Source organism: Mesocricetus auratus, unplaced genomic scaffold (assembly GCF_017639785.1).
Source record: "Mesocricetus auratus isolate SY011 unplaced genomic scaffold, BCM_Maur_2.0 Super-Scaffold_100014, whole genome shotgun sequence".
NCBI lineage: Eukaryota > Metazoa > Chordata > Mammalia > Rodentia > Cricetidae > Mesocricetus > Mesocricetus auratus.
The window spans coordinates 70,259,958-70,281,610 of record NW_024429197.1 but is presented as its reverse complement, the minus strand read 5'-3'; the positions used below and the strand labels follow the sequence as shown (position 1 = coordinate 70,281,610).

The 21,653-nt window shown below is 40.2% G+C and overlaps 1 long non-coding RNA gene across 1 annotated transcript; it reads right to left on the bottom strand.

The window, feature by feature from the left end:
• Positions 1-2,819: 2,819 nt before the first annotated feature.
• On the bottom strand, positions 2,820-8,368 carry LOC121144043. Its single transcript, XR_005881387.1, has 3 exons — positions 8,290-8,368; positions 3,512-3,639; positions 2,820-2,902 (listed from the first exon to the last, which is right to left on the bottom strand). It is a non-coding gene; the product is annotated as an uncharacterized LOC121144043 (long non-coding RNA).
• Between the last annotated feature and the right edge of the window lie 13,285 nt (positions 8,369-21,653).

Here is a 21,653-nt window from a genome sequence, read left to right as displayed (position 1 = left end):
TATTTTTTATCTCTCATGGCTTAGGTCTACAGTTGTAATCATTTCATATTGAGTCAATGTAGAAATAGACTGATAGCTGGGAGGCCAGAACAGGACTGATCCAGACCTCCCTGAGTGGTGGTCAGTGAGGAGGCCTCAGCAATCTATGGAGCTTCTGGTAGTAGATCAGTATTTATCCCTAGCATACGCATGGACTTTGGGAGTCCATTCCATATAGAGGGAACTCTCTCAGCCTAGATATGACAGTCTCTGAAGATCCCCCATGGAAGGCCTCACCCTCCCTGGGAAGCAGAAAAGGGATGGGATAGGGGTTCAGTGGTGGGTAGAGTAGGAGGGAAGGGAGAGAGAACTGGGATTGACATGTAAAATAAGCTTGCTACTAATTTAATTTAAAAAATTGAAAAAAACTTGGTAAAATTGGGTAAATGGAGATGCCTGGACTTTCCCCTGGAAAAGTCTACAGCATTATTTGGGCTAGAATAAAACAGAACCAAAATCCAAAACCAAAACAAACAAACCAAAAAAAAAAAAAAAAAAGAAATCAGCCAGAAAATACCCCTCTGCCTTCTATTAGTTACACAAAAATAATCAAATTATCTGTTTCCCCCAAGCTGTTTCCTTTTCCATAGAATTAGTTAAATGATTGACTTGGTGGTGTGCTATAAAGTTGTACTGGAATGACAGATACTAAGATAAATTTTATGATAGAAGGTTCTAAGGCATGGCATGTAGAAGCCAAGATCACAGCTAAGGTACAGGACTGAAAATGGGTTCCATTGTTCATCATTTTTTTTTTGGTTTTACTAGACAGGGTTTCTCTGTATTGTTTTGGAGGCTGTCGGTCCAGCCCGGCCTCGAACTCACAGAGATCAGCCTGCCTCTGCCTCCAGAGTGTTGGGATTAAAGGCGTGCGCCACCACCGCCTGGCCCATTGTTCATCATCTTGTTCTGGCTGTTTCTTTGGAAATATGGTCACCTAAGTCTTCAAGTCATAGCTCAATAGGACAGAAGACAAGGACCCAGTACATTAATGGAGTTCAAGGCAAATGGGAAGGAGCACAGAATATTTGAGCCTCACAATGACCCCTTAATCATTTTGAGAATGGCATGCCATGAAAATTTTCAGTTTATGACTTGAGCTCTAAGGAATAAGGAGGCACTATTGAATAAAGAAAAACTAGACATTTTATGGAAGAATGAACATAGAGTTGCAGCGGCCTGAAAGCAGGATTTTTCTAAGGATACTGAGAGAGGTGTTCTAAAGTCAAAAGGAACAAGACGCTTTTAGATGGAACTTTGAATCCAAGTTAAAGTTGTTATTCCAAGGTCAATAGATTGGTATGAAAGGGTTAAAATTAGCTTTTGCAGATGATCTGTATTTTAGAGTAATGGCTTTGGGGCCTCTGGAAGGATCAGGAATGGAGGTAGGGAGATAGAAGCCTTTTTAATATTTAGAATAAGGCATTGGTGGCATAGCCTTGAGCATAAGAAGAAAGGAAACAGGTGACGGACTGGCAGAAATGGATACAAGTTGAGAAAGCATGATTTGTACTTCTACTGGCTTAAATGACAAGTCATTTACATGAAGAAGCAGGACAATGCAAGAGAGATTTTCTGTCTGGGGAAGAGAGAGGGAAGAATGAGTGTTACAGGAAGGACATAGGATATCCTTGGGAAGGATAATGAGTCCTGTACAAGTTGGGAGACAATAGGTTTTGTGGTACTAGGCATCAGACCATAGGTCCACAGGAGTATGACGCCTATCAGGCCATTGCCGGCATATCAGAGTCTGTGATGGAGAATGAATTCTATGGGTGGTGAACCCTGTCTGGTGTAATCAGGCTGGTTTTAACATAAAGTACTGCTAGAAGTTGTCAGAAGAGCAGGGGGCGGGGGAGGTACTTAGTGAAATTTCAAAAAGTGAAGTGTGTGTGTGTGTGTGTGTGTGTGTGTGTGTGTGTGTGTGTGTGTGTGTGTGTGTGTCTGGAAATGAGTCATTTGTCAGGAATGCCAAGGTGCTGTCAGCTCCTCAAGAGAGATGATGGGACACCCTGGGAAGAGGGCTGGTGAAAGTGTCAACTTGCAGTCACCAGGGGCCAAGTGTGGGGTAAGAAGTGTCAGTCAAATCACGTCCCTGTCCCGACCTGGGTTAGAGGGAAACCAGGGTCACAGCACAGTGTTAGCTTAGCCTTGTAACCATGGAACCTTATTACCTGCCTTTGTCAGGAGAGAACTGACAAGTTCAACATTTTCACAGAGTTCAGAGCTTTAATTTCTCAGGGGATTTTCAGTTTAAAAGAACAGTGAAAGGGCAATACTTAGGGGAAAGATTCTCAGAGGTAAGAGTGGCTTGGTGGTATAGGAGGAGCTATTTTTGATCAAGGACTTCCCTAAAGTCACTGAGAAGGACCACTGAGGTCAATATCTCCTCATTATGTGCTTCTAAGTCTTGCATCTGTCTCTGAGTCAAAAACACTTGGAAGTGATTCCAGAAAATGTTGACTGTCCATAGATGTGAGGTCTCTGCAGTTTAAGTCATGGCTTTACCTTCTATTCTAGTGGCAGCATTTTAAATGCTTGTTTGGGTCTCAGCAGTGGACTCCTCCCTGTGCTCCTCCTGTTTCCATTGCCTCTGCTACAGTCCTCACTGCATCCAGTGGAACCATTTTTATTTGAAATGTCCCCTATTAACCATGATTTCCCAGGCTTCACTTTGTTTCTACCAACCTGTAGAGATTCTATCTCAAACCATGAACATAGCAGTCCTGCCATTATCGAACTAGAGGGCATATCTCACCTGGTAGGTCATTGTTGTACCTCCAAGGACTCAGAGCTGGGCAAAATTGTAGATGATTTTCCTCCCCAGCAGGCTGTGCAGCAATCCTGGTTCTATGAAGGCTATCTAAGAGGTAGAAAAATTCCCACTCAGCTCCAGCTTGATCTGCCCATATCCTGCAGCCAAAGTGTTCAGTGTATTCAGCTACGAAGTCTTATTATGGAACTAGACAACTTTTCTTTTGTCCTCTCCTCTCTCACTGTATTTGTTTCCTCTAGTTTCCTGAGCACAGTGAGAGTCATCTCTGTCATTTTTTTTCTTGGTTAATGCCTGTTCAGTTCTCCCTTCGGTAATGCCAGGCTGAATATCACTTCTTAAGAGAGGGGGCCACAGATCCTTGTTTAGTTGAAATTCCCTGACACATTATGTCTCACACTGTTGCTTTGTAATTCTTATAACAAATTTGGTTAGATTGATAATATTATCAACTCTATTGTTTTTAACTACATTCAGCCAGGATATTTATCTATGGCATGCATATGCTTTCTCCAAAAATGCCTGATGTAAGTGCTGCACAAATATTTGTAGAATGAATAAATATATGGTCATATGAGTCAACACAGGAATAATAAGTATTACCTCAGCTGCTTTGGTAATCAAAAAGCTGGAACGTCACTCACCAGACACCACAAAAGTACCAACTGACATGTGTAAAAGAAAATTAAACACACTTACCAAGAACTTTCCAGAGATTTTTGGCACTGTTTCCCCTTCAGGCTTTCTGCTCCAGTTAGCTTTGAGAGGTGGAAGTTACAGACTACTTCGCCTTAGACCACTGGCTCTCAACATCTCCAAAAGAGCTTCTGGAAATACAGATCACCAAAGCCCCCGCCTTCAGTGCTTTTAATTTAGAAGGGTCACAGTGGCTTTTGAGAATTTACATATCTGGAGGGCTGGGGAGATGTCTCAGCAGGTAAAGCGCTTTCTATGCAAGCATGAGGACTTGGGTCTCGAGCATCGATTTCCATAGCTGAACTTTTGGCATGCCTTTAACTGCAGTAGTAGGGTGGGAGGAAGAGCTGGCTCCTCCAAGGAGCTTGGAAACCAACCAGTCCAAACAAAATGGTGAGCTCTGGGTTCACTCAGAGATCCTTTCTCAAAAACTAAGATGTGTGATACAATACTTAAATGGAATGATATAACGTTCATGTCGCACCCATTGTCCCAAAGGAACATTATCTTTATTTGTTTTGGGATTTTTTATCTTTAGCTATGAGAATACTTGATAAGGTCCTTCAAATAAGAGTTATAATAAGTAATGGCAGGTCAACATATTATCTGTCTACAGAAAAATTGTACTCTGTTAAAAACATCTGAATCAACTGTGATGTCTAGAGAACAATGATAAGTATTAATATTCAATTTTTACAGCCTACCTTCTGATTGGGAAAATGCCTTCACATATTGTTAATATGTGTTATTTAACAAGTATGGGATATTCCATGATGTGACAAGACAGCTTAATAGAAATAATGGTCCATACTTTAGAAATAACCACATATATGGGCTTGAAGAGTGTGTTGATTATAACTGTTTCTTATCTACTGCAGTGTTTGCTTTTAGATTTAGTAATTTTATTATTTTATGTGTATGAGTATTTTGCTGGTGAGTATGTATATACACCATATGCATGCATGGTGCCTCTGGAGGTCAGAAGAAAGTGTTAGTAGCCCTAGGATTGGAGGTGCAGGTAATTGTGAGCCGCCATACTGGTGATGGAAATGGAATCAGGGTCCTCTGAAAGAGAAACCAGTGACCTCCACTGCTGAACCAAATGTCCCTCTCTAGTGGCTAATCTGGATTGTCAACTTGATTGGTTCCTGAATTAATCACAAGACATGTCTCTGTGTGGATTGGTAAAACATGTTTAGGAAGGATTATCTGAGGGAAGAATGTTTTCCTTCAGAGTAGGCGCAACCTTACAGGTCCAAGGAAAAATCAGCCCTGCTTGCTCGTCTGGTTTACTGCTTAACAGTGGCTCTGCTGCCACTGCCATTGTCTTTCCCTGATACTGGAGCTCAGGTCCCACATTTGCCTATGTGGACTTTGGATCAGTGGCTCTTCACTCCTGGGGGATTTTACTGCCAGATTGGGACTTCTGAGGCATTCAGCCCTGTAGACTGAGCCGTTACTTGGTTCTCAGGCTCTCCATCATGCAGACAGACATTACTAGCTTCTCCACTCTGTATCATGTAAGCTACTCTTTCAAAGTCACATTGGTCATATATTATCAGTCTATCAGTTCTGTTCCATTGGAGCCTCTTAACTATTATCACATCTGTTCTACAAAGGTCTCTTTGTTAAAAAGTGTTTATGAGAAAGTGGATATATTTGACACTGGGATGTGGAAAAATCAATGCATATGGACTTAGAGAAGATGCATTTGTATGTATGTATCTATATGTGTGTATGTAGGCATGTGTGTGTATATGCATACATATATGTATACATACACATAGTTATAGATGTAGCAAAAAATGTGTGTATATATGTGACATATATATGTGCACAAACATAGGTGAAGATGTAACAAAAATGTGTGTGTATATGTGTATATGTATGTAATTTATATACTACAAACTAAATTTTTATATTGCATTGTCTATTTGAATTGGCTTATGTTCTGTGAAATAGGACATATTACAAAAAGGATTATATCTATCATATACATAAAAAATATATATATTATATAATTAGGTGTTAGCATATGCCTCACTCTCATTAAATAAGCTTCAGTAAAATTTTAAAGGGATGAATTCTGAAAATTGAACTGAAAACTACAGGGAATTTGAGTGATTTTTTTCTTTGTGGAGAAGGCATCACAGCCCTTGAATGAATCACTAGGTTGATTTAATTTGGCATCACTCCCCTGCTTTTCTGAGTATCTACCCCAAATCTCTAGTTGAACCCTGTTAGAAATTGATGAAATGTTCTTCCCTGAGTCACAACACACAGAGTTCAATTCTAGCACGAAACTCTCATTGATAGCCTGCATCCTACTTAAGGGAAATCCAATGTATTCTTTTCTCTTGATCTGTTCAATTGTTTCTGACAGACAGAAATAAGGAGGACTAATGCCCGAGCACATGCTAGGTCAGGTATCCCAAGCATAGGCTCCAGAGACCATTATTGTCTGAAGACATATTAAAAGGCAGAAAAATAAGGGAAAGATACTATCTAGAGGTAACCACATACTGAAGATATAAACTTGGAAATGGCAGAGAAAGAATTGTGACCTGAGTCTGTCCCTGGCAATCATAGTTTATGTTAGAGTGAGGTCAACATCCACTGTGGAACCACTTGCAGTGGCAGGATGTCAGAAATAGTTTTAAATAATGTGTGTCCGATTGCATAAAATATTTCTCTAATACACTTCGGGATAATGATCTTATACCTTTTTGTTTGGTTTTGTTTTCCAAGACATGTTTCTCTGTAGAGATTTGGAGCCTGTCCTGGAACTCACTCTATAAGGCTGGCCTTGAACTCAGAGATCCACTCACCTCTGCCTCCTGAGTGTTGGGATCAAAAGCGAGCCCCTAGCCCCTTGTATGATCTTATATTTTTAAAACACTGCTTTGAGAGGTCTTTCCTCATCTCTCCTGCCCTTCTCAAGTCTTCTATGATTCTACTTCTGGACATACCACCCTTAATTTCCATACTTCAGTATCTTATGCTGTTTGTCTACAGCTTGACTTACACCTGTTTCCTGTTTGTCGGGGCCTGAATATGATATTTCGGGTATAGGCCTCAGCTCACTTCCAGGAGCTTGAATCTCCTACTGTGTTTTAGATGGTGGCTGGTTACCTCCAGATGGCCTGGTCACAGTGGAAAATGCCTTTTAGTTTGTGTAACAATAGACCTAGGTCCCATACCCATCACAAGGGCTGATGGGGCATGCCTGGGAACCAGTAAGGCATATCTGAAGACTCATGAGATGTGCGTTACAGAATGTCTGAGGGTTTATATACGTGTGTTCTAGGACCATCTCTAGGGTTAAAGGAAGTGTTTCTTGGTTAGCCCTATATACATGATAATAGATGTCTTCTGCCAGTACCCCCACTTTTGGAAAGCTATTTAAGAAGATGCTTGAATAAACCATGGTCTCCAGTATGGACTGAGAGCCCTACTGAAATGACAAAATGTCTCTGTCTCAGCGCCATTGGGTAGCTAGGACTTCCCTGATCCACACTCCCCCACTCTGGGTTGGACCCAGGTCTGTCTGGCTGGTTCTGAACACAGCCGCAAAGACATCAGTGCAGAATGGATGGCCCGTGCATCATAGGCCTGATACAAGCCAGACCCCAGGACCTGTCCAGGTATTTCAGTCTTAACAGAATTAGTGGAAAGATTTAAGACGCTGGGCTTTTAGATACATGAAGGACATTAGTTTTCTCAACCTGGGATTTGCTTTTCAAGAAAAGGAAGAAAGGAGGAAGAAAGGGGAGGAAGGTGGGAAAGAGAGAGAGAGAATTTGAGATTGCTTTTTTACTTCAACTCTTTACAGTCTACCTTCTCCATGACAAAAATACAATAATAATAATAAAGATGAATAATATAATTAATATAATATGATATATTTATAGTATATAGGGTACTAAAACATAAGGAGGTATTAAAGGAGTATGTTTGAAAAGTCAAAAGCTTTGAAACATAAATCATTATCTTTAGATTCAATGTTAAGAGGACAGCAAAAGCAGTAATTAAAATCCATGAACCTTGAAACCAATAAAACAAACAAAACCTGCCCTTGAACTTACAACTCTTAGAAAGCTGATTACACTGATCACAGACGCATTTATGTTTTGTTTATTTCTGAATTATTAGTAATTTCTAATATACTTACAAAGTATGTTGTATTTGAATCAGCACAACTTTTTAATAGCTGTAAACTGTTTTTAGTATATTTTCTAGGTAGCAAAGATTAAATGCAAAATCAGCAGCAGGAATAGGGAAAAGCCAGTTTAAACTGTTCAAAAAATCATATTGTTCAAAAGCTCACAAAACTATTTAGCCAAATCTGATTACTTGCCAATTATCCACAAATCATTCTTATTTATATTCAAATCTTCATATCTCAGTAAATCCACACATACTAAGATGGAATTTATAAATCAACTTGTATAAATTACAATGTACAAGATTTAAAAATGCTTGTAAAATAGAAAATTGGACTAGATAAGGGTAAAGTTGAACCAGTACTAGCAACTTCTACATTGCAGACATTACTAGAGGATTTGAGCATTTCCCTACTGAGATATGAACCAGTCTTAAGATCCTTGTCACTGTTCCCAGAAATTGAATCAATCAGTCTGAACTTATTCATGACAGGATCTCTTACATTTAAATGTTAAATTTTAACATTTTAAAGCATATAAATGGAATGAATTTATCTAATTGTTAAGCAAAGCTCATTTTAAAAAGTAAGAATTACTCCTCCCCCACCAAAACAATACCTTTCTATTCTTTGGAAGACACAAATTTCAAATTGAAGTTGGTATTTTTTCAATCAGTTGCCTGTCTTCTCAACTCCCCATTCTGGGAATGGTACTGGTGTCTCTCAGTAGGAGATGCCAAGTAAATGAAGCTTGCCCAGCAGGAAACACTGTTTGGCAATTCTAACAAGGCTTGAAAAATTGTTTTCCTCATTAAAAGCAAGGGAAGCTGCCTATCTGGTGCATTTACAATTTCTGGGTCCCAATTTGATGGGCTGCACTACTTTAACAAAATATTGAAGCACACGGAATACAAATGAAAATCAAATACTTGGTAATGATGGCATTAAACATTCACTTTGACAATAGGAGATAAAAATCCCATTTCCTTACAATGAATTGCCTGGGTTGATAGACCTAATTTCCAGGAGTTGGAAGTCTTTGTCTCCTGGATGGGACTTAGCTCCTACCTATGTCTGCATCCTTCATGTCTCAATTCTTTTTGCTCATGGTGATAACTGCTAATTCTCTTTAACCTTCCCCATGTGTGAGTACCTTCCTTGAATTAACTTACTTAAGTCCTACCATTTATCTAGAGAAGGTAGCACTACTATTTTTAAACAAACATGGGAGCAGAGACAAAGAAAGGTCAAGTTGCTTTCTCAAATCCACACTGTAGTAAGTGGCACACTGTACACTTTAATACTTGTAATCTGTCTCCAGGATATACAGTTACCATCCCCAGATCTTCCACCCTCCATCCCCTTCTGTGTCCTCCTTCTCTCCCTTAACCCCTCATCTACCTTCCTTCATCTTCTCCCTTCGCCCTCACTCTTGTATCTCTGCTTTGCTTTACCACCTCACAGTATTCTTAGGATTGGTTTCCTAATAAAATTCTGCTCCTTAAGTAGAGTTTAAAGAAGAGAAGAAGAAAAAGAGTGAAAAAATGTAACCCTTAGCTTATTTTAATTCTGTTCTAGCATTTAACATTTTGGCAATAAATTATTCTTATGTTCATGCCTGTCACACACACCCAGGCCCCAATTTCCTGCAATTAAATTTATGCCTTAACTCTGCTTTTACACACACACACACACACCACACACCACAACACATACATACATAGGACATGCACATGTTCATTACTAGTTCACATTTTGAACATTTGAGGGTTGTTGGATTTTTGTTCTCCATCATTAACAATTCCACCATGATCCTCTAGAGAAGACCAATAAAATTTGACTCATGAAGAGAGAGAAGAGAGAAAAAATCCAGGAGGAAAAAGTAATATGGGGAGAAAATGAAAGAGATTTAGTGCCACTATCAACAGACCGTTGTGCTGTCTTTAAGAGTCTGTTGAAACAACATAATAAAAGGTAATAAAGATTGGATTTATCGCTTACCTGCTGGAAATAGCTTTCTGTTTGTATCCTACCCATTTGCAGTCTGTCCTTGCCTTGGACCTGGGGTCTTTTCTTTCAGAACCCAACTCCCCCATGCCCCTTCTTTGGACTTAGGTGACATCAGTGAGCATTCAAATCAAGTTGGCAGGGAAGGTCAACATCATTTGGCTCCCTCCCTTCCTTTCTTTGTTCTGTGATTTAATGACCCAGTGTTTCTTTTGAAAGTTCTATTTGGATCAGAGAGTATACACTGGCTACCAGAATAGAGGACAGAAACCAGATCATGAACATGGTCATGCCAGCTTCCAGAGGGCTTGTTGTTTCAACTTCATGTTCAAAGAAAATTCTGTAGCATTCTCAATCATTGCCCATCAAGCTTTTGAGAAACAGATCTCACCCATGCCGCAGGGGAGGCTATGTCAAGTGTCAGAAGACAAAGGGACAATGCATACCCAAAAAAGTTCTGTGGCATGCTTTGAAAGGAGGCCAGGACAGAATTTAGACTCATAAATGTGTAGGGCTGAGTCATTCTTAATCTATTCTATCTATTTGTTTGATTAAAAATGAATTAATAGGCTACAGAATTAGGGGAAAGAGAAATCTCAAGGTCCAAGTTCATGATCTAATTACCATCCAGTGAGAGACATGCAGCGGTTTATTTTCTTTGGATTTCAGTTTCCTATTGTAGCAGAGGGTTTACAATAAAGAAACTTTTGAATTGACTGCTCTATTATTAGAAGTGTGTGTGTGTGTGTGTGTGTGTGTGTGTGTAAGAAAGTGAAAATATCCACAGGTATCTGAAGGGTCCAGAGCAGAGAGAAAGAGAAACTGACTAGAAAAGAGGAGAGAAAGCATAAGGGAATGTAAGAGGGCATGGCAGGAAAGAATCGTGGAGAGAGTGAAACAGCTACAGATAGAGCAGAGCATAGCAATAGAGAAAGAGAAAGAATAGTAAGAGTAGCTGGCTTATAAGAAGGATGACTGGCTGGGGGAGCAAAAGCCCATGAGGTAGAAGGGGCATAGTGTACAGAAGGATGTGAAAAAGTCTAAGATTCTAGCATGGACTTTGGAATGTGTAACAAAAGCTTTTGAACAGAGACTGAGGGACCCTGGAGACCAGCGTGGGATTTGATATGCTGATAGGTGCCACCAGTATATGTGAATTGGAGAGTCATGAGTCCCTTCTGTGGGAGGTAAGGGAAATTGCTCCTTTTGGGGATATCCTGTTTAACAAGCTCATAAGGATTGCTGGCTTTTATGTAACTGACAGAAATGTTTCGATAGCCAAGCTTGAGCTTATTTCTGGATATGTGGATTGCCTGTGAGACCTAACATTCCAGTCTTATATTGATGACAAAGGCAACATAATTTCTGACTAATGAAAAGCTAACATTCCTGTATCTAGAAAGGTTAGAGTGCAGGAGGCTAGTATGGTAGGAAGGGGGAAGGAGATTTGGGAAATTTCATCAGAAACATCTGGTTTGTTGACTAAGCCTGAAGACACAAGAACTAAGCACATTGTTATAAGACATATAGAGACCAGTAGAAAAGGAAAAAGAGACTGGCCATGGCCAGAGATATCAGTGAGAGAACATGAGAAAGTATGGCAGGAAAGAATAGCAAAGTTAGAGAGATAGCAAGAGGCAGAGAATAGAGCAGCGTGAATGTGTGTGGGGTGCACAGAAAGACAAACATGGTATGTCCTCACTCTTACATGGATTTTAGACATAGAGCAAAGGATCACCAGTCTACAGCCACACCTCCAGTGAAACTACGAAACAAAGACCCTAAGAGAGACATACATGGGCCCTCGGAGAAGGGAAAAGGGACAAGATCTCCTGAGCAAACTGGTAGCATGCAGGGAGGGGAGAGGGAGTTAGGAGTAAGAGAAGGGGAGAAGATGAGGGGAGAGGAGGACATGAGGTTGAGTCGGGGAAGAATAGAGGAGAGAAAGTAAGGAAACTCCCCAATAGAGGGAGCCATTATAGGTTTAAAGAGAAATCTGGCACTAGGGAAATGTCCAGAGATCTACAAGGATGACCCCAACTAACAATCTATGAAATATTGGAGAGACTACCTTAAATGCCCTTCCCCGATAATGAGACTGATGACTGCCTTATATGTCATCCTAGAGCCTTCATCTAGGGGCTGATGGAAGCAGAGGCAGACACCCACAGCTAAACACTGAGCTGAACTGGAATCCAGTTGCAGAGAGGGAGGAGTGATGAACAAAGGGGTCAAGACCAGGCTGGTGAAACCCACAGAAACAGATGACCTGAATAAGGAGAAACTCATGGATCCCACACTGATAGCTGGGAAACCAGCAGAGGACTAATCCAGGCCCCCTGAAATTAGGTGTCACTGAGGAGGCCTCAGCAATCTTTGGGCCCTGAGGTACTAGATCAGTATTTATCCCTAGCAAAAGAATGGACTTGGGATCCCATTCCACACAGAGGGAGGGATAGTATCTCAGCCTAGACACAGGGGGGAGGATCTAGGCCCTGACCCAAATGATATGACAGACTTTGAAGATTCCCCCGTGGAAAACCTCACCCTCCCTGGGGAGCAGAAAGGGGATAGGATAGGGAGTTAATGGAGGACAGGGGAGGAGGGGAGGGAACTGGAATTGACATGTAAAACAATCTTGTTTCTAATTTAAATAAAAATAGAAAAAGAAAGTGTGTGGGGTGGACAAACCATATGGATTATGAGGACACTGCAAAGCTGGGGAAGCAGGAATGTAGTGTGGACTTTGGGATGTAAAACAGCTACATGCGATAAAGTTGAAGGCCAAGTAGATCCAGGTAAAGAAGGCCCCACATCCCGACATGCCTTCCAGTGACTGGGGAAGGCTGCAGAGCTTCTCATCTGGGCAGGAGCCAAACACACCAGATCCCAGGTCTTCTCTTCCAACAAGGAGACCAGGGGGCCATCTGGTCTGGTGGGACCAGGTAAAACAGGACCTGCATCTGGGCCTGTGGTCCAGTGCCTGGGGATTGCCTGAGAACTGCACAGAGCTTCCAATCCCGGTGGGAGCCAAGCACCCCAGATTCCAGGTCTTCTCTCCCACCAACGAGACCAGGAAACAAGTAGATCCAGGTAAGCAAGGCCCCGCATCCTAGGCTTGCCTTCCAGTGACTAGGGACAGCCACAGAGCTTGCCATCCTGGCAGGAGCACCCCAAATCCCAAGTGTTCTCTTCCAGGAAAGGGATAAGGGGACCAGGTGGGAGGCTAAGCACTCCAGATTCCTGGTCTTCTTCTCCACCCACAGGACCAGAACGAGGACGAAGAATAGAAGAACTACCAAATTATTGGACTTGCTAGCATCCATCAAAAGGGAACTCTGTTCTCCTAACCACCAGACCAATAAGGGACTCTTTCTGAACCCACTAAAAGAAGAGATTGGAAAGAGACAATGCAAAAACATACTCAGCAACAGAAAAACAAATATGATACTGCCAGATTCTAGGGACACCACACCAGCAAGACTCCAACATTCCAAATGTAGCAGAAGAGAATGATCTTAAAAACACCTTCATGAAAATGATAGAGGCCCTAAAAGAGGATATAGGAAAATTCCTCAAAGAAATGGACGAAAAAGCAAACCAAAAAATGCAAGAAAAGGAAAAAAAAACCAAGAAATGGAAGAAAGAAGAAACAAAAAAAAGGCAGGAAATGGAAGAAAAACAAACCAAAAATGCTAGAATTTGAAGAAAAAACAAACGAATAAATGCAAGAACTGGAAGAAAAAGAAACCAAACAAGCAAGAAATGGAAGAAAAAGCAAACCAAAAATGCAAGAACCGGAAGAGCAAACCAAAAAATTCATAAAATGCAACAAATGGAAGAAAAGATAAACCAAGAATTAGAAGAAACAATTCAATCAGTGCAAGGGTTGAAAACTGAAATAGAGACAATAAAAAAAAACACAATCTAAAGAAAGGCTGGAAATAGAAAATCTGGGCAAATGGTCAGGTACTACCAATACAAGCAATACAACAAAATACAAGAGATGGAAGAGACAATCTCAGGTGTTGAAGATACACTAGGAGAAATGGATTCATCAACCAAAGAAAATCTTAAGTCCAACCAATCCTTAACACAAAACATCCAGGAAATATGGACACCATGAAAAGACTAAACCTAAGAATAATAGATATAGAAGAAGGTGAAGAAAACCACCTCAAAGGGGCAGAAAACATATTCAACAAAATAATAGAAGAAAACTTTCCCAACCTTAAGAAAGACATGCCAATGAAAGTACAAGAAGCTTACAGAACACCAAATAGAGTGGGTCACAAAAAATGTCCCCTCGCCACATAATAATCAAGACCCCAAATATACACAATAAAGAAAGAATATTAAGAGCAGTTAAGGAAAAAGGCCAAGTAACATATAAAGGCAGACCTACCAGAATTACACCTGAGTTCTCCATGGAAACTCTGAAAGCCAAAAGGTCCTGGATAGGTATTCTACCAACACTAAGAGCCCATGGATGCCAGCCCAGACTACTATACCTGGGAAAGCTCTCAATCACTATAGATGGAGAAAACAAGATATTACATGACAAAACTAGATTCAAGCAATACGTATCCACTAACCCAGCCCTACAGAAAGTTATGGAAGGAACACTGCAACCCAAGGAAGTTAACTACAACCAGAAAAATATAGTCATTAGAGAATCACACTCTACCAACAGTCGAAAGAACAAAGGGGTGGAATTCCACCACCACCAACCATTGCAAACAATCAATGGTCTTTAATATCCCTCAACATTAATGGCCTTAACTCACACATAAAAAGACACAGGCTAAGAGAATGGATTTGAAGACAGAACCCAGCCTTCTGCTGCATACAAGAAACAGACATCACCCTCAAAGACAGACATTACCTGAGAGTTAAAGGTTAGAAAAAGGATTTCCAATCAAATGGACCCAAGAAACAAGCAGGGGTAGCAATCCTAACATCTAACAAATTAGGCTTTAAAATAAAATCAATCAAAAGAGATGAAAGAGGTCATTACATACTCATCACATGTGAAATCCACCGAGATGAAGTTTCTATCCTGAACATCTATGCCCCAAATACAAAGGCATCCACATTCATAAAAGAAACATTACTAAAACTTAAATCACATATAAAGCCCCACACACTTATAGTGGGAGATTTCACCACCCAACACTCACCACTAGACAGGAATACCAGACAGAAACTCAACAAAGATCAAAGGTGTAATAGAAGTAATGACCCAACTGGGATTAACAGACATCTATAAAACATTTCATCCACATAAAAAAGAATATACCTTCTTCTCACGACCACATGGAACCCTCTCAAAAATCGACCACATACTTGGCAACATATCAAACCTCAACAGGTACAAAAAATTGGAATAACTCCATGCAACTTATCAGACCACCATGCGTTAAAATTAGAATTCAACAACAACACAAATTGCAGAAACCCTACAAACTCATGGAAATTGAATAATGCACAACTGCACCATTCCTGGGTCAAAGAAGAAATAAAAAAGAAAATAAAGACTTCCTAGAATTAAATGAGAATGAAGACACAACATACTCTAACCTATGGGACAATTTGAAAGAAGTGCTATGGGGGAAGTCCATAGCACTAAGTGCCCACATGAAGAAATTGGAGAGTAGTTATACTAGAGAATTAACAGCACAGTTGAAAGCTCTAGAACACAAAGAAGCAAACTCCCCCAGGAGGAGTAGACGCCAGGAAATAATCAAATTGAGGTCTGAAATCAATAAAGTAGAAACTAGGAAAACAATACAAAGAATCAATGCAACAAAGAGTTGGTTCTTTGAGAAAATCAGTAAGATAGACAAAACTATGTCCAAACTTAACAAACAGCAGAGCATGAGCATGCAAATTACCAAAATCAGAAATGAAAAGGGGGACATAAGAACGGACTCTGAGGAAATTCAGAGAATCATCAGGTCATACTTTGAAAACCTGTATGCCACAAAATTTGAAAATTTAAAGGAAATGGATGACTTCCTGGATAGATGTGGGGACAACAGACCTTGGCCAGAAACCCACTTCCCCATCAGCCTGGGACCAGGCAGCTGTAAGACAATGTTTACTAAAAACATGTTTTCTAAAAACAATACAATGCCAGGGGCAATAACTTCCTGAAAAAGGCTTCCTCACAGGAACTGCCCTGTCCTCGACATTTTCCAAAGACTAAAGGCCTCTTCTGACCCACCCAACCGCCTCTAGTGTCAGGGTATATAATAACCAGCCAGAGTAGGAATAAAGGAGAGCCTTCTTGAGGAGCCTTCTGGACTCTGTGTCATCAATCCCGACACCCTCCACACATTCTCAGATACATGCTGCGCATTGCATGTGGCAGATAGCTATCACTTGCCAAAATTAAATCAAGAACAGATAAGCAATTTAAATAGACCTATAACCACTACGGAAATAGAAGCAGTCATCAAAAGTCTCCCAAACCAAAAAAGCCCAGGTCCAGATAGCATCAGTGCAGAATTCTACCAGAAATTCAAAGAACAGCTTATACCAATTCTTCTCAAAGTGTTCCACACAATAGAAGCAGACGGGTCTTTTCCAAATTCTTTCTACCAGGCTTCAATAACGTTGATCCCCAATCCACACAAAGACACAACTAAGAAAGAGAACTTCAGACCAATATCCCTCATGAACATTGATGCAAAAATGCTCAATAAAATACTGGCAAATCATATCCAAGAACACATCAAAACAATATTTCATCATGATCAAGTAGGTTTCATCCCAGGGATGCAGGGATGGTTCAACATACGAAAATCCATCAATGTAATCCAGAATATAAACAAGCTGAGAAACAAAAATCACATGATCATCTCAGTAGATGCTGAAAAAGCCTTTGACAAAATCCAACACCCCCTCATGATAAAGGTCTTGGAGAGATCTGGGATAACAGAAACATACTGAAACATAATACAAGCTATATACAGCAAACCAACAGCCGACATCAAACTTAATGGTCAGAAATTCAATGCAATTCCTCTAAAATCAGGAACAAGACAAGGCTGTCCACTCTCTCCATACCTTTTCAATAATGTACTTGAAGTTCTAGTCAAAGCCATATGACAACAAAAGGAGATCAAGGGGATACAAATTGGAAAGGAAGAGGTCAAACTTTCACTATTTGCAGATGATATGATAGTTTACCATGTGACCGAAAGAACTCTACCAGGGAACTCTTACAGCTGGTCAGCACTTCAACAAAGTGGCAGGCTACAAGATCAACTCAAGAAAATCAGTATCCCTACTATGTACAGATGATAAAAGGGCTGAGAAAGAAATCAGAGAAACATTACCTTTTACAATTGCCACAAACAGCATAAAATACCTTGGGGTAACGCTAACCAAACAAGCAAAAGATCTGTATCGCAAGAACTTTGAATCTTTAAAGCAAGAAATTAAAGAAGCCCTCAGAAAATGGAAAGATCTCCCATGCTCTTGGATAGGTAAGATCAATATAGTAAAAATGGCAATCCTGCCAAAAGGAATCTACAGATTCAATGCAATCCCCATTAAAATCCCAGCATAATTCTTTACAGACCTTGAACGAATGATAATCAATTTTGTATGGAAAAACAAAAGACCCAGGATAGCCAAAACAACCCTGTTCAACAAGGCAACGTCCGGAGGCATCACCATCCCTGACTTCAAGCTCTATTATAGAGCTATAGTCCTGAAAACAGCTTGTTATTGGCACAAAAATAGACAGGTAGACCAATGGAATCGAATTGAAAACCCTGATATTAACCCACACATGTATGAACATCTGATTTTTGACAAAGAAGCCAAAATTATACAATAGAAAAAAGAAAGTATCTTCAACAAATAGTGCTGGCATAACTGGATGCTGGCATGTAGAAGAATGTGTATAGATCCATGTCTATCGCCATGCACAAAACTTAAGTCCAAATGGATCAAAGACCTCAACATAAATCCAGCCACACTGAACCTCTTAGAAGAGAAAGTGGGTGGTACCCTTGAACGAATTGGTACAGGAGACAGCTTCCTGAACATAACACCTGTGGCACAGACAGTGAGATCAACAATTAATAAAAGGGACCTACTGAAACTGAGAAGCTTGCAAGGCAAAGGACAGAGTCAGCAAGACAAAAAGGCAGCCCACAGAATGGGAAAAGATATTCACTAACCCCATATCTGACAGAGGGCTGATCTCCAAAATTTACAAAGAACTCAAGAAGCAAGTGTCCAAAACACCAAAGGATCCAATCAAAAAGTTGGCTACAGAACTAAATAGAGAATTCTCAATAAAGGAGTCCAAAATGGCTGAGAGGCACTTGAGAAAGTGCTCAACATCCTTAGCCATCCTGGAAATGCAAATCAAAACAACTCTGAGATACCATCTCACTCAGGTCAGAATGGCTAAAATCACAAACACCAATGACAATTTATGATGGAGAGCATGTGGTGAAAGGGGAACACTTCTCCATTGCTGGTGGGAGTACCAACTTGTTCAGCCACTTTGGAAATCAGTATGGAGATTCTTCAGAAAAATGGGAATAAACCTACCACAAGACCCAGCAACTCCACTCTTAGGCATATATCCAAAAGATGCCCATTCATACAACAAAGATGTCTGTTCTACTATGTTCATAGCAGCATTATTTGTAATAGCCAGAACTTGGAAGCAACCTGGATGCCTCTCAACCAAAGAGTTGATAGAGAAAATGTGGTACATTTACACAATGGAGTACCATTCAGCAGAAAAAACCAATGGGATCTTGAAATGTGCAGGTAAATGGATAGCACCGGAAGAAACCATCCTGAGAGAGGTAACCCAGTCACAAAAAGAGAAACCTGGCATGCACTCTCTCATATATGGATTTTAGACCTAGATCTGGGGAGTGCCAGCCTATAGTCCCATGGCCAGAGAGTCTGGGAAACAGACTGATGGCTGGGAATCCAGCATGGGACTGATCAAGACCCCCTGAATGTGGTTGTCAGTGAGGATGCCTAGGTAATCTATTGAGCCTTGGGTAGTACATCAGTATTTATCCCAGGTATACAAATGGACTTTGGACTCCTTTCCAACAATGAGAGATACACTCTCACCCTGAACTCTTGGGAGAGGTTCCAGGCCCTGTCCTGGATTAAATGACAGACTTTGGATACCCCCATGGAGTGCCTCCCCATCCCTGGGAAGTAAGGGGTTTTGGGGGGGAGTTGGTGGTAGGGCACGGGAGGAGGGGAGGGAAATGGAGAGGGACCTGGAATTGACATGTGAAACAACCTTATTTGTAATTTATATTTAAAAATAAAAAATATCTAAAAAAAAAGTTGAAGGCCAACATGGGCTTTGATGTGCTGACAGCTGCCACGGGGATGGAAAACCTCATTTTCCAAGTTCCTGAGGATTGGTGGCTTTTATATAATTGAAAGAAATCTTTCTATAATCCTCCCTAAGCTCATTTCTGGACATGTGGCCTACCCAAGACATAACTCACATAGGCACGGAGACTTTGTCTGTGGGTGCTTTTCTGTCTCTGATATTGGAGATATCATTATGATAGATGGCAGAATACCATGTGCTTTTTGGATCTCAGTTTTTGATAGCAGGTTCATGACCCACATCTCTTTTCTAGAAAAGAACCTTCATTTGGATCATACTGTGTATATTTTCTCACAGCTTATTTCTGGAATTGACCCAGCCAAGTAGTTGTGCGAAGGAAGGTTCAGAAGTTTTGTGAGCTGTAATTTAAGGTGGTCCCTCCTTTCTCTCTTGTCCCTGAATAGTGGTTAAAGCCCAAAAGAAAGTTAGGATCTCCTGGTGAGAAAGTAGAATTATTGCTACATGGTGTTAATAGCAAAGAGAGAGCATTACAGCAGCAAACTGATGTGGTCTTGAAAAGAGACTCCTCTATCAGAATATCAATCATGACAGTAGACTGACAAATCCTGAGGTAAGGATAGATGGTTTTGCTGTCAACACAGAAGCATCTCAGCCAAGTTTGTGCTTTCAGAACAGATCAGTCTGAAGAAGATAAAGTGAGAACTTTTGTCTTGAGGGTTAAGTGTCAGGCTTTTCCAAGGACTTGGTCTCTTCTTCCCCACTGGCTAGAAATCCTCACATGGGAAGCCAAGCCAATGCAAGGATTGAGGAGCCAATGCTCTCACAAAGTGGTCCACAACTGGAATTTGGGGCCAGTTAATGATGTCGGGACCTAAAGTTACTATGGGAATTTTGAGATCTTTGTTGTGGGGATCTCATCGTTTCCTATTTTATTTTCCATTATCTCCATTCCAGTGTTCCTTTTTTTCATCCTTTCCTTTCTGTTTCTGCTTCTCTTTTCTTATCCAAGTCTCATTGTATTCACCTCACCTTCCTTACACTTTTTTTCCTTCTCTGCCTCATGTTCATCCTCAGCCTTCTTTTGTTTTCTTTCCTTATTTCTTTTCTCGTCTATTTTCTTTACCCCCTTTCTGTCTTTCTTTTATTCCTCTAATTTTATTTCTTTTAAAAACTCCTTTTGTTCACTCTCTCTGTGATTCCTTCTCCATCATATTTGTTTTCTTTTATGTTTTACGCATGTACACACAGACACACACACACACACATCTTTTTCTTTCTCTCAATCTGTTTGCCAGCACCCTCAGTTTTTTTTGCAGATGATTGAGATGCATGAATAATACCTTGTGATTTTATTATCTAAATGCTATCTTGATGAACCTCTATGTTCCCAACCTCCTAGCAAAGTTAAAACTTAGAATGCTAAATGTTAGTTCAAGGTAATAGGGTGTCTTAGTTAGGTTTTTTGTTGCTGTGATAAAATACCATTGCCAAAAACAATGTGTGGAAGGAAGGATATATTTTACTTTACAACTTCCAGATCATATTTCATCACTGAGGGAAATCAAGGCAAGAACTCAAGGCAGGCTCCCACGGGCAGGAAGCAAAGCAGAAGCCATGGAGTGATGTTTCTTACAGGCATAGTCCTCCTGGCTTCCTCCATCTTTTTTCTCATTGAGTCCAGAACTACCTGCCCAGGGATGGTAACAATCATAGCAGCCTGAGCCTTGCCACATAACTGGTTAATCAAGACAATTCTCTACAGCCTTAACTACAGGCAGAGGTATTTTCCCAATTGAGATTCCTCTCTCCAAATAGTTCTAAATTTGTCAAGTTGACAAAAAATCAAGACAGAGGCCTCTTATGCATTCTGAGATTGATTCTCAAATATGTCTAAAATCCAAATACAACGTGAGTTGTGAGAAAGCCAAACTGAATTGATTGCCATAATTATTAGGGAAGTTTCACACTCCTGTGACTAAGGAGCAGCTTATAGTGACAAGTTGGTCAGTTGTCCTTTACTGCCTCTAGTGGCTTCTTCCTTCCTTCCTTTCTTTATTCCTTTTCTTTTATATCATTTATTTCCTTATTTATTTACAGGTGTCACACAGAATATGTTAGGTAGAGTTCTGTGAAAGGATATTGGAAATTGATAGAATTTTAGTCTCATAAAATATGCTAGTTTTTCCCCATTTGTAAAGCATGTATGCAAAAATTATATCATTCCTAAAATCCATTAGCCACAGGTTCCAAATATTCAATGTAAAACTACTTTATCTGGAATAGTATTACATGTACTGCCAGTTTTGTAGTTCCACTGGGGGTGCATGCAACTTCTGTGGAGTTTTCTTTTTTTACCCCTTGTGGAGCTTTCTAGCACTACAATTTAAGATTGAAACTATTATTTTTTGTAATTCCCTTTATATTATTTATATTATTTATATCAGTGGCCAATAAATTCTCTATAAGTTCTCATTGCAGATACTTTCTAAGCTACCTTAGATTTCCTGAGCCCTAGAGAAGCCATCACTACAGGGAAATTACTCTAGTTTCCTTCTTTGTGTTGGATTTTAACCTTCCCTGGAACTCCCAAGTCATAATATATCTATTTTTCTTTGGTGCAT